This window comes from Copadichromis virginalis, linkage group LG10 (genome assembly GCF_057382275.1).
Source record: "Copadichromis virginalis isolate Kocher_CV1m ecotype Utaka linkage group LG10, C_Virginalis_male_GT1.1, whole genome shotgun sequence".
Lineage (NCBI taxonomy): Eukaryota > Metazoa > Chordata > Actinopteri > Cichliformes > Cichlidae > Copadichromis > Copadichromis virginalis.
In genome coordinates, this window is record NC_140627.1 from 4,568,799 (window position 1) to 4,584,859 (window position 16,061).

Sequence of the window (16,061 nt, forward strand, 5' to 3'; positions counted from 1 at the left end):
AATATTGTGCAGGCTTAAGTGAACAAAAGGCAAAGAGATCTGCCAGTGTTTATTCTGAAGTCATGCAACTCTTCAAATAAAACCTCATTCTCTCTTATTTTATGACTTTTCCTGAAAATGATTTATTCATCATATAGTGAATTTTGGGGTGTGTGGGCTAAAAAGCAAAAAACAGGCCAACAACCCCCAAGAGAGTCCTTTTTAACCCCGTAGAAATCAGTGTAGAACAACAATTGTTGCAGGCTTTGTTACTTAACACATGTTGTTTACACACATTTAATATGAAGGTTGCTACATCACGATCCAGTGCAACTGGGACTGCAGTTAGATAAAGATGAATAATTATTGCAGTGCTGAATGAGTCGCCGATGGGACAGTGAGCCTGGGCAAAGCAGAGCAACGTGGGGCTTGTGTGGAGAGCTAAGCTAGGCAAGGATGAAATCCTGAGGAGAGAATCTGAACTGGAAAGGTTTCAGGCCTGAAGAAAAGAGGTGACAAGGTGAGGTGGAGCGGTGTGGACATTTGATGAAGGAGAGCGGTGGACAACGTGAAAAACCTTCACCGTTCTACTTTTACAAGAATTTATTAAAAATGTGTTTCTTATTCTGTTATTCCTCCTTAACTGTGAGGTCTAAATGTTCAATGTGTTTCACACCGAGTGCTGTGTTTTTATTTTAGTAACTGTGTGGGTGCGGGGGAAGCTCCTCCCTCACTAAAGTGAAGCACACGCAATGTCTGACAGGAAGTTTTGGTTTTGTTATGCTTTTATTTTGAAGTCCACTAACCACGCTTCCTTTTGAGGTCAGCTTCCTTCATCTGAAAGGAATTCCCTAATTATCCACCGTCAGTGGGGTTAACCATTAGATGAGAGTGGGCTGAATCTACAGTTTGATTTGATTCCGTTTGTTTGTATATTATTTAAATGGGGTTTGTTTTGTAGTCAGATGTATGTGGGGCGTGTTAAAATGAGTCCAGTATTTCACTGTATGCGTTTCTTGGTAGTGCATCAGGGAGGATCTCTTAAATTTTATTGGTGGTATGATCGGTAGCTATTTAAGGAGGGTTTTTGGGGGCTGGGATGTTCATGTTGAGATGTTGAACCTTGGTATCTTTAGGGGAAATATATTCAGAGACTGGAAAACAACTAAAGCCTGTTGTGGTTGTTTTTTTCCCCATCATCTGGTCGCCTTTATGTTAACCACGACTGCTACAGTAACTAAATCATTTTTATGCATAAAGATCTTCAACTGTAATTACAAGAGTTACATTTGGCAGTTTTGCTTAACATTTGTGTAACCCTTGATTTGTTGGTAGATTATACAGTATATTTTTCCTTTTTATAATGAAGTAAGAAAAGAATCCAAATTCTTTGTAACACTAATAAAACACCTTAAAATCTAATCATAAGTCCTTATTTTGACAAATGTTTAGGGGTGGGGGAAAAAAAATCGATACTGTGTAGTATCGTGATATTTTGTTTGCTAATAATGTATCGATACAGGGACAGCACAAATCGATATTTTGTTACAAAATAAGTTTTTGTGGACTGGAACATGCTCTGACTTCAGAGCATGTTGATCAGCTCCTTTTTCTGAGCAAGAATCCTGACATTCCTTCACTGTCCAAATGTGTTTAACTTTTTTTTTTGGCAGGAATAAACGTGACAGTTTACTTATTTTAATTTAAGACATGTTTTATTTTAATTAAGTTTAAAACTTTTTTATTTAATGTAAAATTATATATATTTTTAATTTACTTTCAAATTCTTCAGTTGCTGAATGGGCTGCATAGTTTTCATAAATTGCATAGTTCAGAATAGCTATAATTGTACCAGATGGTTGCATTCATTTAAGTTGGACTAGACTGTAATACAAACCGTTCAGTTTGTCAACAATAAAACTGGCTGAAATGAGAGAAAGACTGAGTGTGAGACTTTGATATTAGATAAAATGAATATTGATAAAGTTTACCTTTATGTACAGAATCTGAATATCGCAAAATATTTTTAAAAAATTGCAATAATATCGTATCGTGCGTTAAGTATTGTGATAATATCGTATCGTGGGATGTATGGTGATTCCCACCTCTACAAATGTTACTAATAATTATAAAAGTCATTATGATAATTAACATGCCACCTTCACCTCCAGCCTGAGTAAGTCCAATGTTAATCATTATTTCTTTTCCTCCATTAGCCTAACCACGTGATTGTTATTTCAACCATCAAGACACAAGTAGGGGTGGGCGAAATAAACGATATACGATAGAAATGATAAATTTGGCCAACGATAGAGATTTTGACTATATGGCTCTATCGCGATAGCGCATGTTGATGATGTCATCAAGCTGCGCCTGTTTTGGTCGAAAGCATCGCAGCGGCTAAAACCATTATCATCTGCAAATTATGGCGGGCGACAGTCATAGCAAAGACATGAAGCACTTTTGAAATATGAGGAAAGCCAAAAACTGCGCTTCCTCCAAATCCGTACCATTGATTCATTAATGTTGAATTCTCTTGCAGCTGCTCTATTCCCATGTTGTTGCAGTATATTAATAACTAACCTCGTATTGTGGATGAATAATCTCAGTTGTTCTCCTGACTGAAGTTTGCCCCGTGTATAGCATCCTGCTATGCGATTGCATTTGTCCCTGACCACCAGAATCCCTCACGTTAACTTTTAATGAGTGGAAAAAAAGTTGGCGTTCATCCTCCAGCTTCACTGTGCTAATGTTATGCTAACATAGCTGTGTCGCTAGCAATCACGTAGCACAACATTATATACCAGGTAGTCCAACTTCAGTAACCCTGCAAACGCCACTGCTGTTTAGTTTTCTGTCTTCATTTATGTTGGAAGTGGTAGCAGAGCTGTACGTTTGAATTAGTTTCAAAAATCTCTCAGTCAGAACATGGTATGAAATGTTTAGGTGTAAACTAGCGAGCTAATTTCCTGTTAAATTTAATAAATTCTGTTTTCATGGATGCATGGATGTAAAACTTAATTGTTACACCTGATAAAGCAGCAACGTTGATGATTTAATTAAAGATGAAAGAATTTAGACCGTTTTTAACTCTTAGTGTTTGTTTGACTTTGGGACCTGAAGTGGACGGAGTTTTGGACCCAGATTACTCCGCGAAGCTCCCTCACTACGGCAGCCGTAATGCTCTGACAATCCATCCAGCAGTGCGGCTTACCAAAGTTGTACTAAAACATTTTTTAACAGATTTCTGCTCGCCAAAATCGGTTCGAGGTCAGTAAGCACAACCAGAATTCATACATAAGGCACACTCTCGATTTTTGAGAAAATTAAAGGATTTTAAGTCCTTATAGTGTGGAAAATACGTCATACAGAAGAAAAGAATATATCGCGATATATATAGTTACCGCACATGCTTCAAATTATATCGCGATATGAATTTTAGGCCATATCGCCCAGCCCTAGACACAAGTGTTCCATTAAAAACAAACACTGACATTTTTAATTCCAGGATCTCAGAGTGCAGTCACTGTAAGTGCTTAGCAACTTGTTGCCTACAAGTGCAACAAGGAAGGAATGTGTCTCTTTAATTTCTTCTCTTCTACTCCAACAATCATAACAGACTAAACCTTTTTAAACAGCACAGTTGAACAACCTGCAATACTCATCAGTTTTTAGAGTTCTTACCTTACAGCTAATATAAAGTTATTTTTCTGCCTTTAACTTCCTCCAGCACGTCTAATGGCACTGAAAGGTCTTAGGGGATTGGCTCAACCGTCTTATAAACTTTAGGGATCTCAATTACTATATTATTACAGTTTCTTCACTTTACAACACAAAGCACCTCGAGGAAACTGTTGTAATTTGGTGCTGTGTAAATAAGACCGAACTGAACTGAGTGACAACGGTGCACACTTGACACCGTCTCATCAAAGAATCGTCGCCCTGATGAAATTCACACCCTGTCTGGTTTCACAGCACTGCACACCTGACCAGTCGCTGCATAGAGAGCGGGGTTGTTGAATTGTTTTACAAAGTTAGCGTACAGCTGAGCTCTCATTGAAATGCTTCGCCTCTGACGGCACGGCAGAATTAGAATGGCAAGTAACAAACGTGCCCTCCACGCTGAATGAAATCACCAAACTACTGACAGCTAATTTTTGTTAGCTGTCAGCAGTTATAGAGCTAGGGCTTAACATGTTCTTGTAGTTATAATGTACTGTGAAAACTCAAAGGGTGGATTTGAAGTTATACAACTCCAGATATGTCAGAAACTTTCTGTGAAAAGTCTTGTTCTGCTCCCGTTAATGAGATGTCAGACAGTGACAAAGGTTTTACATTCACACCACCATGCTTTTTGCACAATCTGCCAGTAAAGTAGACAAAATAGAAAGCAGAGCCGTGCACAGCGGCTGCACACAGACAGTATGAAGACCTAAAATTACTGTGGTGACGTATGAAAGTGACCGTGAAACAAATTTTCATTTTTCCTAAAAACTTTTATATTAACATGCAAAATGATATTTTTCATTTATCCAACAATATTTTCAGTGAATTTTATTGTGGTTGAGTAAGAAGTTTTTACTCACTTGTAACACATTGGTAAATTATTATTAAACTTCTTACCGTTTATGCATCAGAAAATGTTCAATCAACAACATTTCATAGTTTTGAGAGATATTTGCAACCTGGAATTAAAACAAACACTCTGAATATCACTAAGTCTTGCTGTTTGTTTCCATTGCATCGTTGCCTGGCTGTTTTTGTGCTTTTACCATACTGCATCATTATTATAGAGCTCATCAAATGTCAAATCTAAAAACGGAGAACTGGTTTCTTTCATCCAATCAAAAGTTGGTAGTTTAAGTGTTTATGAGGGCTCCTTGTTTATACAAATGAAGTACTGACCCTAAGTGCTGTGATACATGACCTTAAAAGTTTGGGGGAGGTTGATTTTAAGGGCCAAGGTTAACTCTGCTGAACTCTGGTTATTATCCACACTTCAGTATGAACAAAACAAGAAGAGCCAAGCACGTATAGACACGAGGCTACGTTATGACAAAGAAACTGGAATAACTTTGTGACACGAAAAACTGCAGTTAGATTTAAAGTTCATTCCTCTAAATAAAATGTGATTAAAACATAGAAAAAAATAGTTTAATGCAGGAACAATCTTCCTCACCTTGAATATGCGAAAACACAAGCTTACAGAAAGTATTCAAGAGGATGTTATTCTGGGCTGCTAGTCAAGAATAACATTTATTAGTTACAATGTATCTGACACAATGGGTGGCACTCAGGGTACAGAGAAGACGTGTATACATACACTACGATCATTATATATACAAATTGTAAAACATTGTTCTCCGGGCTCAGTTTTTTGCTGCAATCTTTCCTTCAAGAGTAATTCAGAAATAGAAGGTACAGGTTTTTATCCTGCTCACAGAACAGTGGCACTCTACTTTCACCAACACCTTTCCCCAGCAACTGACACCAACTGCTGACAGAAAAATATCCGAATCAAATCGCTGACAGCTTCCAGTGCTTCCCAGAACGATCTGCTGAGTTTCTACACTTTTCCTAAGACGGTTGCTTCACACAACTGGTTGCCAACAAACTCCTGAATGAGAACTTTAGTTTCCAGATCCGATCTCATTATCCTCTGCTGGGCCATTGTGGAAACACCCTGGCAACTTGCTAATCAGCGCCTGTGTCAATGCCAGGATTGTTTACGGGGGAATGGAATCTCCTCTGGGAATGTCACAGCATCCTCAGAGGACTGAGAGTGTGCAGCAAGCTTGGAGCAAGATGCTTTATCCACACTAAGAACAAGAGAGCCTGCGGCCCCATGTATTTGTGGGACAGGGCCCAAGGACAGCAGTGTATGCATATTGCATCATTAATGAACATACAGAAAGGAATAATAATGGACACAGCCCCGCACAGTGCGTCAGTATCTGTGCCTGGGGTCAGAGGCCACGTCTGGCTTTGTGTTTGTGCGTGGCTGTCGAGGACTGAGACAAACAAGGAGACCTTTCAGGGTGAAGGAGGTTTCACGTACTCGGGAAGACAACAAAAGAAAGCAGCTGGTTGCATAACAGGAGGACGAGGACAGTCAGTGTCCTTTGAGTTTTGGTTCGTTTCTTTAACTATTGTGTCTCAAACCAGACGGCACTGCTTACAGGTCGACTTTGTTTAAGACTTGATCGTTTTAACATGCATTTACTGTTTGGATAAACTTCACATTGCTTTACCATTTCCTTTCTGTATACAATACGTGATGAAAACCTTTCAAAATAAGATTTAGCCAAGGTATTTTTCAGACCATAAGGTGCACTGGATTATTAGGCGAAACAAGCAGTCAGATAAGTCAAACTTCTACTCAACTCATTCTTCTTCCTTCCTCCACTTCCGTACCATTGATTCATTAATGTTTAATTCTCTCGCAGCTGCTCTATTCCCATGTTGTTGCAGTATATTAATGACTAACCTCATATTGTGGATGGATTATCTCAGTTGTTCTCCTGGCTGAAGTTTGGTCCATTTACAGCATCCTGCCATGCGATTGCATTTGTCTCTAACCATCGGGAAGTTAGCGTTCATCCTCCAGCTTCGCTGTGTTTATGTTATGCTAACATAGCTGTGTCGCTAGCGATCATGTAGCACATCATTATATCCGGTCATTAAGTGATGACGTGAGGAATCCTACTTCCAGGCCTAAAGTAGTCTGCGTTTAATATGGCTTTTATGTTGTTAACATGTTTAATGTTTTGTATTTTCTTCTATTTGATCTCAAAAAGCTCCCTCGGCTTTTATTACCGCTAATCATTTATTTAAGCTCAGTTTTTAAAACCTTACGATGTAACTACAGCCCAGCCCATGCAGCAGTATATGAATGACTAACCTCATATTGTGGATGGATTATCTCAGTTGTTCTCCTGGCTGAAATTTGGTCCTTTTACAGCATCCTGCCATGCGATTACATTTGTTCCTGACCACCGAGAACACTCACGTTAACTTTTATCGAGTGGGAAAAAAGTTAGCTTGCTTATATTATGCTAACATAGCTGTGTCGCTAGCGGTCACGTAGCACATCACTATATACCAGCTAGCCCAACTTCAGTAACCCTACAAACGTCACTGCTGTTTAGTTTTCTGTCTTCATTTATGCTGGAAGTGACAGCAGAGCTGTACGTTTTAATTTGTTTCCAAAACCCCGCAGTCAGGACATGCTATATTGTATTTAGATAGAAGCTAGCGAGCTAACTTCCTGCTAACTTCTAACTCAATTGAATTTCATAAATTCTGTTTTCATGGATGCCTGGATGTTAAATTTAATTGTTACACCTGGTAAAGCAGCAAAGCTGATCATTTTATTAAAGATGAAAGAATTTAGACAGTTTTTAACTCTCAGTGATGCTGCAGTGTTTGTTTGTTTTTGGGACCTGAAGTGGGCGGAGTGTAGGACCCAAATTACTCCGAGTCCGTGAGGCTCCTGACTATGGTAGTCGTAATGCTCCAACAATCCATCAAGCGGTGCGGCTTCGTAGCTCACCAAAGTCGTACTAAAACATTTTTGACAGATTCTTGAGCGCCGTGTAGCACATAAAATCGGTTCAAGGTCAGTTAGCACAACCAGAATACAAACATAAGGCTTATAAGGAAGATTATAAGGTGCACCGTCGATTTTTGAGAAAATTAAAGGATTTTAAGTGCGCCTTATAGTGCAGAAAATACGGTACATAAAAGACACTGAATTTATTTTTATTTACTCCTAATAGAACCTTAAAAAAATCATGATACAAGTGCTACGTCATCCTGCACAGCGCTATAAGAATGTGATTGAAGATATTTGGGATAGTCTGACAATCCACCTGTAAAATGGCTGGTACAGCCATCTCACCCACCATGATACCTGGTGTGACATAACAGAGTGCTTCACCAACAAACACGCAGTAAATAAAAAAAGCTGACGACACAGTTTCATTAAGATCTTATTTAAAACAGAAACTAACTGAAACACCACAGTTCCAAGTCATGTTTGGTTTGGAGAGCAATTACTTATCTAGTATTTCATCTTGGTCATGTGAACAGTCTTGTTATAAAAAATGACACAAAGCCGAAACAGTTCTGAAGCCTGACATTTCACCATTTCACAAAGGACTAATCCAACCCCTCCTCATCCTAATACGGCCTGATAAAAAGCTTAGGAATTCATCAACAAACAACTCCCTGTGACACCAAACTGAAATGAGACCGTTTGCAGTAATAACCAAGAAAAACGCATCCCAGAGTGGAAGAGCTTCACTTGAAGAGGGTTACACAGAAATAACTGTGGTATATTCATGGAGTCTATAGATAGCTTTGTCTGAATAAAACCTAAGAGTCATTTGATGAGTAACATATGAGCTCTTCCTTTTTTGGGGGTATGGCTGTAGATTTTCTCATGAGCTTGAATCTGGCTTTAATTCTGTCAGCTGTGAACACAACACTTATTCAAGCTACAATGATAACATTGCTGTACAGGAATCCTGTTCCAAATCTCAATATCACAGCTATCATTCCAAAAGTGAAGTAAAACAATTCATTGAATAGAGCAAAACCCAAATCTTTAACCCTAAATTACTCATAAATGATGACATGATTTACTATGACTATCCCACTTCTGCCGTGTCATAATGACCCTATGACATGAAAACTATGCATCCACCCATGCTTTTTGACAGCTGCACTTTATTGCAAAAGAATGACACCAGACTCATTGCATGGTGAGATTTGCATGCCTAAGTTACAAGCAAGCCTCTGTCCACTCTGTTTCCACACTGTGTGTACATTTCAGCCAATCGCTATTGGATATTAAAACTGTTGTCTTAACGCTGAATACCTGTGCAGGCTCACTAAACTGATCCAGAACTATTCTATAAAACCAGACTTAATATGTTAATTTCCAGCTCCATATTGTTATTCTTTAACTCTTCTAGAGTAGTTTTTGCACAGTCACAGCTCAATAATTATAACATTTATCTTTTAAAGGGTGCAGCAAACAAAAGCAATACCGCTTCCTACTGGGGTCAGTTAACAACAGTCCTGTGACGTGATGAAAGAAGAAAGTGATGCAGGGTTGTCTTTTTTGTTGTCAGTTGTAAATAGAGCAGGGTGATATGGCCAAAAATATTTATCACGATATATATTTGAAAATTTGCAATAACGATATAACCGACGATATAATTGATGCGAGACAAAATACAACTCCACAACATTACTAGCGCAAAAAGACAACCTTCCATTTATTTTCACTTAAGAAGCTGGTTTTTATGTACATTAAAGCTTTATAAAAATGTAACAGTGCAAATGCAAATTCCTTGCTGAAAGTTTAACCAAAAGGCATTTCCAGTAGAAATGGGCTGACATATCCTGAGCATAACCATGTATAATATCCACTGAAGTTAAAAAGAGGTGCTTTGCAACATTAAACTGCAGTGTGCAGTACGTATTTTTCGGACCATAAGGTGCACAGGATTATAAGGCACATTAAGCGAAACAAAGCAGTCAGATAAATCAAACTTTATTAAACTCATTCTTCTTGCTTCCTCCACTTCTGTACCATTGATTCATTAATGTTGAATTCTCTGCAGCTGCTCTATTCCCATGTTGTTGCAGTATATTAATGACTAACCTCGTATTGTGGATGGATTATCTCAGTTGTTCTCCTGACTGAAGTTTGGTCCTTTTACAGCATCCTGCCATGCGATTGCATTTGTCTCTAACCATGAAGAACCTTCACGTTAACTTTTATAAGTGGAAAAGTGTTAGTGTTCGTCCTCCAGCTTCACTGTTTATGTTATGCTAACATAGCTGTGTCGCTAGCGATCACGTAGCACATCATTATATACCAGCTAGCCCAACTTCAGTAACCCTACAAACGTCACTGCTGTTTAGTTTCCTGTCTTCATTTATGTTGGAAGTGATAGCAGAGCTGTACGTTTGATTTTTTTCAGAAATCTCTCAGTCAGAACATGCAATATCATGCTTCGGTAACTAGCGAAACTAGCGAGCTAACTTCCGCTAGCTTCCTGCTAACTTCTAACTCGTTAAATGTAATAACTTTTGTTTTCATGGATGCCTGGAAGTTAAACTTTATAGTTACACCTGGTAAAGCAGCAATGCTGATCGTTTTATTAAAGATGAAAGAATTTAGACAGTTTTTAACTCTTAGTGATGCTGCAGTGTTCGTTTGACCTGAAGTATACGGAGTTTAGGACCCAGATTACTCCCAGATTTAAGAGCATCTTAGTCCGACAAATACGACAATAACAACGGCCGCTTGCATGTTCTGCAAAAAAATGTGCTTTGTTGTGTATCTGACGGACAAACACCAAACCAGTTCCACATCACGGAAGTTGCACCATTTTTACAAACCAATTCTGGTTCATCTGTTTCACTCAACAATCGGCCATGTGCGTATGAAAACAAAGGCACTGCGCATGCGCGTTTTACTCCCATTCTATCGCTATATTTCATTTTCCTATCGTTGCCTAACATTATACCGGTATTACCGTGAACGGTATAATATGGCCCAGCCCTAGTTGTAAATAAATAAAATAGAAGTACAAAAAAAATCTATACTAAACTTCTTTAGTTATGGTCCACTTATGCCACAAGATAAAGGAATAGATCTGGCTTCTTTTTTTTTAAAGCCACAAGAAGAGCAGTGCTGTCTCAATGAAAGGGCAGCGAGAGTCATATTTGGATCAGATGTGCGACTTGACCACAAAACCGAAGTACGACACAGCTATTCAGCCATCTCTCTACACTTTGTACTGCTGGAAAAGAGTTGGCTGAGGGAAAGGTTCATGACCAGGGAGTTCGTAACAAGTTGGTTACTTTAATCAGGCAACTTATCTTTCTGGCCTGGTGTCTTTTACAATAACGCAATTTGTGACGTCACTGTCTGTTCATTTTTTTGTCGTACAGAGAAAGAGTCTGGGACATTAAAGTCTTGCGTTTTGCAGATGAACGGTTAAATATACACTGTTGATGATGGCAACACTTCAAATGATTTTAAAAAATGATTTTTAGTATTACTGCCGTCGTGGAAACATCCTTTTCATAGTGTTTGCAGTGAATGCTTCCCTGCTTCTTTGTTGGACTTTAAATAGCCAAAAATATCTCCACCCTGACAAATTTCTCAGACCCGTCGTTTCACCAATGCGCTCGTGTTTTTTGAGCCTTCAACTGTGTCCAGTTCGTGTTTGGTAACACTGTTGCTTAAGTTTCCATTAACATTTCCTACTCCTAATATTCTGATGTGTACTGCTGTCAGGTGATGTGCCAAAAACTGATTTCCAGTATTTGCCAAACAAACCAAAAATAAATGATTGTTTGCATTTAAACTGTTGTAAATTACTTGTTAGCCTATAATCTGTCACGCATAACTCATTTTGAGCTAGCAAGAATATTTCTGTTAGAATCGGCATACATTTTTCAGCCAAGTGACTTTTATATATCCTTCAATTGTCCTGGTAAAAACTGGCCACTGAAATTCAAATGTGTTTTAGGAGGACAGGATATTTTAGGAGGCCAGAAATGGACTGATTACAATGTAGAACACAGAGCAGGTGCAATAACGCAGAGTCATAAGGATAGCTGCACAACAGGGCAATTCTTTAATGTAAAAATACAAGTCCTTCATAAATCCTGTTCGCTACATCCCAAGTATCAATAACCAATGATATTCTATATTTAAAAAACAAAAACTACAGCTACTCCTCCTACACTCTGCATCAACCTAACTAACATGTCTAATTCTGTTCTAACCAAATGACTGTCGAGATGCAGCACTACTCATCATCACGAACCTTTTCTATTCTTTCATAACATAGATGGAACTAATTCTATCTATGTCTCATATTTCTGTTAAACACAAGTTTGTTCCCAACAATTTACATTATTTTATCACAGCTACATGTCCCAACACTGTCGCCAAGTGTTTGCTTATAGAGGGTCACCTGGTTGTTGTCATTTTCTTTGTATTATTGCAGGGTCTTTACATTACTAGATTTTTTAAAAATGAATTGAACAGAACATGTATATAATAAAGAAAAAGGTTAGTCAACCTTACAATGGGTTTATTTGGTCAGCTGCTCCTGCAGTAAAAGGAAATTGACTGCAGCTGAGGGTAAAGTTGCAAAAATGTAAGGAGCCACCGTGAGACAAGTGGGGTTATTTCTTGATATAAAAGATACTGAACTAGAGCAAAGGGTTAGACCAGAAAAGACATCAAGCACCGACATGCTGGAAATGCCAGTCGTCACCGAAATGTATTTAAGAACTCAGTGTTTGTTCTCATAAATACACACCGAGGGGGGGGAAATGGAACTGCTGCAGTCATGTTTTCGCTGCACTGAACCGTGACCCTGACAGCAAAATACTTAACAAACCATAGCTTGTAAACTGTTTCAGCCCAATCACGGTGCAGGCTCAAACGTGATAGGTTTCACAGGCATGCTGCTCCCACTAATCATCCATGCAAACTGAGAAATGTTGCACAAGGGAGACAATTACAAAACAAAATCTTCCCCAGAAACTTAACTCCAAGTGCCCTTCAGCAAGGCATTTAGTTCCTGAATGTGGCAGCGATGTACAGCTGTGATGAATGAGATGTTATGTGTACATTCCTCTGTGTTTTAAGTTGGTTTGCCTGATTTAAAAAAAAAAAAAGGGAGCGAAGGCTTCAATACATGTCTGATTAAACTGTAATCTAATACAAGGCATGAAGCATCAGAAGACCATGGGAACTGTGGATCAAATAACATGTGAGGGAATAGGAAGCTTTCAGACACTCCCATATGGATGACATCTAATTTAAGATTCAACATTTGAAACGAAATCATTTTAAAAGAGAATACCAAATGCAAAGAAACAGGGCCAACTCCTTCTTACTGATATATAATAAACATCCAAAAAGAGATTGCAATGAACTGCAGTACTGTACGGTAGTAAACGTGAAATATCAGATATATCTCTATACAAAAAAAAGAGCAGTTTAATGTTAGCATACACAAACAGACACAGGTCCAGGTGAATGTGGCATCACCTGGTTCAGAAAACGTCACACAGTCTGTGTTTAATCCAACTCTCATACCGGTGAAAGTGATTAACTCTTTTTAAGTTCGGAAATTGTAGAGCCGAACAGAACAAAATATCACAAATACACCCGAAATTCTCTTGTTCTTAACATCCTGGGCGTGGAGCACACAATTAAAGCAAAGCGCTGTTAATCTGCCCCTTTTTCCAACTAGATTTTCAATATAATTTGCACAACTAGGGGGACTTAGCAACTCCACGCAAGCCTCGCTTAGCTGGCGAGACATTATTCGCGCTGTGCCCGAATCCCCCCTTCAGACACCACCATCGCCACCGTCTCATCAGCACTGCGGCTCTAAATAACGTTATCTAGAGGGGTAAAAAGGCGAGCAAAGCACGTAGTGCGAGCATGTAGCATGAATGTACTAAAAGTACCTGGTTTTGTGGTTGTGGTCTGCGGTCCCTGACCACCGCTGACTGGCTGGCGAGGGGAGCTTAGCTCTCGCCGTCTACGTCTGGAGCTTCACCGCTGTTAAATTCCCTCCTCATCGCAGCTTAACCGGACACACTCATACACGTCAGACACTAAGTATTTGGAGGATATCATTGAGCGAGTCCCCGGCCTCGAGGAGAGCGCGCCAGTGGTCGTGATCACAGTTAGTTGGGTTAACACTAAACAAAAAAAGACTCCCCCGGGACAGCAAGGCGCACGAGCCCTTTCAGTCTGTCACTTACGGTTTCTCCTCTGGAGGGAAAAAACGATCACCGCTATCTTCCTCACAGTTTTCATTCCCGCTGGAAGCCCGAGTATGGTCAATTCCCCATTCCCTCCAGTCACAGGACGGTATTTCCAGAAGAAAACTTGTACAAAAAGAAACCCTCTCCTCCGCGTGCACACCTCGGAGTGGAGCGATACTAGCTGGAGCGGAGGAGCGGCGCTTTCTCTGTGCTGCCTTCACCGGCTGTCGGAAATGTCCAACCCCAAAGCATGAGAAAATAGGACACAGGATTCGCCGTCATACTCCGTGATGGTGTAAGGATGACACTATAGCTTAGCTGATAAGTGTTTCGGTGGTTGAATAAACCTGCAGCACCATATTAAAAGAATCGATATTCCAATATAAACCTCGTTCAGACTTTTAAAATGCCACATAACCAGGCAGACACCAATACGTCTATTCAATATATCCAGAATGCTCCGTGTCTGTGTCTGAATTAACTGAACAAAAGCCTGTCAGTGAGATGAATATTATCTTTGTGCTCGAATAAGCATCCTAACAAGTCAGACAGGGGTCATGTCACATAAATAGTATTGTTCCCAACTGTAATGGTCAACATCCTTTGGTTCCCATGTGCCAGTCTGATTCCATATTATGGCACCTAGAAGGCTCTAAAAAAGGAGTCATACCCAAGTAACAGAGGACGGCCACATAGATGTGGAAACATGCCCATAAGAGGAGACTTTTATTAGCTACAGGAAGCCGATTCAGCATCTACATGTCTGTCTTTTATATTTGCCAGTAAAAAAAAAGTTGTTCTCAAATACAACAATGCCTCAGTACTCTTGTCTTCTGTTACTCCAAAATCATGACAGAGAACTATATTTCACATTACTATTGAATCTTCTGTGATATATTTAATTTTCTCCGGCACACACAAACGCATAGGAGAGAGAATATAAAAGTATTTCATAACATGCAAATTTGTACCACAAGGTGGACTGCATGCACTGAGTCAATGTAACTGCCATTTAACCAGGCAAATCCTCGAGAACGTGTTCTTAATTACAGTGGTGGCAGGGGAAAAGACAAAACCTCTCGAGGAAATATGGGTGGAGAAAATTCTACGTTTTAAAGATGAGCTGCATACATCTGAAAACGTTTCAGCTGATGAAACACTGCCTCCGGTTACGAAGCTCTTAGTTAACACTTTCAGAGGATGATCAATAGTCCTGAAAATTATTAATATGAGCCTTTCTTCCAGAGGTCCTGCTGGAGGTTTCTTCCTGTTGAAGGGGAGGTTTTCCTTCCAGCTGTTACTGAGTACTTGCTCGGGGGGTCGTCGTCTGATTGGTGGGGTTTTTCTGTGAAGCACTTTTAGGCGACTGTTGTTATGATTCGGCACTATAGAAATAAAATTGAATGCATTAGAAAGAAAAAAGTGGCACGCTTTGTAAAATGCACAAAGTGTTACATTTGGAGTCCTTCGTGAATCTTCCTGAAACACATATTCTATTCAAGTCCAAGGATTTATAAATTACAATTAAAATAACTGATCGTTTATGTGAGCAAGTGATGCATACATATTTTCTTAGGTTATCCCAACCTAAAAACACAAAAGCAGCTCGTTCTCAAAGAGGACTGTGACTGTGAGGAATGTGAAGTGTGAAAACAACACAACGCCAGAAAAGCTCACTGCATTATATTCATAATACGTTGGGTTGCTACCGCCCTGATTTTACTCTACACAAATAAAGACTTTGCTACCATAGCCACCTGCAGAAAAGGCCCAGACTGGTGAATAAAAAAATAAAGAGAATACAGCGAGGTGCCTGACACTGCAAATAAATGGAAATGCAATGATCACACTTTTTGAACGGTTATTCAGCACTTTGACTGAGTACTCACATGGGTGGGCAGCTTTTAACTTTGCTCAGTATTTCTTCCACAGTTGCTCAGTGTGTGGTTTTTTTTTCAGCCATGATGCAAAAGCAGGAAGTCCAGATGATCAGATTGAACAGTTTATTTCAAGAGAGCTCAAAGAAAGAGAAAGGTCTTGTGTAATAGATGTACAAAGTAAGATGGATATGGGCCATTTCAGACACACACACACACGCACACACACACACACACACACACACACACACAGTATAGATATTGTGAAAAGGAAGTGTGATCTTCTGAGAGTACTTTGCTTCCCAGCAGAAGAGAATTCAGAAACTCGAGCAGAACAGGCTACACCAAAAGTTGCTTTTGACCAGTGTTTCACCAAAGCATCCA

At 39.4% G+C, this 16,061-nt stretch overlaps 1 protein-coding gene across 2 annotated transcripts in view; it reads right to left on the bottom strand.

The window, feature by feature from the left end:
- arhgap32b (Rho GTPase activating protein 32b) overlaps positions 1-14,012 on the bottom strand; it is a 132,306-nt gene extending 118,294 nt beyond the window's left edge. For both annotated transcript variants that reach the window (XM_085469546.1, XM_085469544.1), the window contains exon 1: positions 13,498-14,012. The gene's annotated coding sequence lies outside the window, so the exon portion shown is untranslated. The remainder of the gene's footprint in view (positions 1-13,497) is intronic.
- Positions 14,013-16,061: the final 2,049 nt, after the last annotated feature.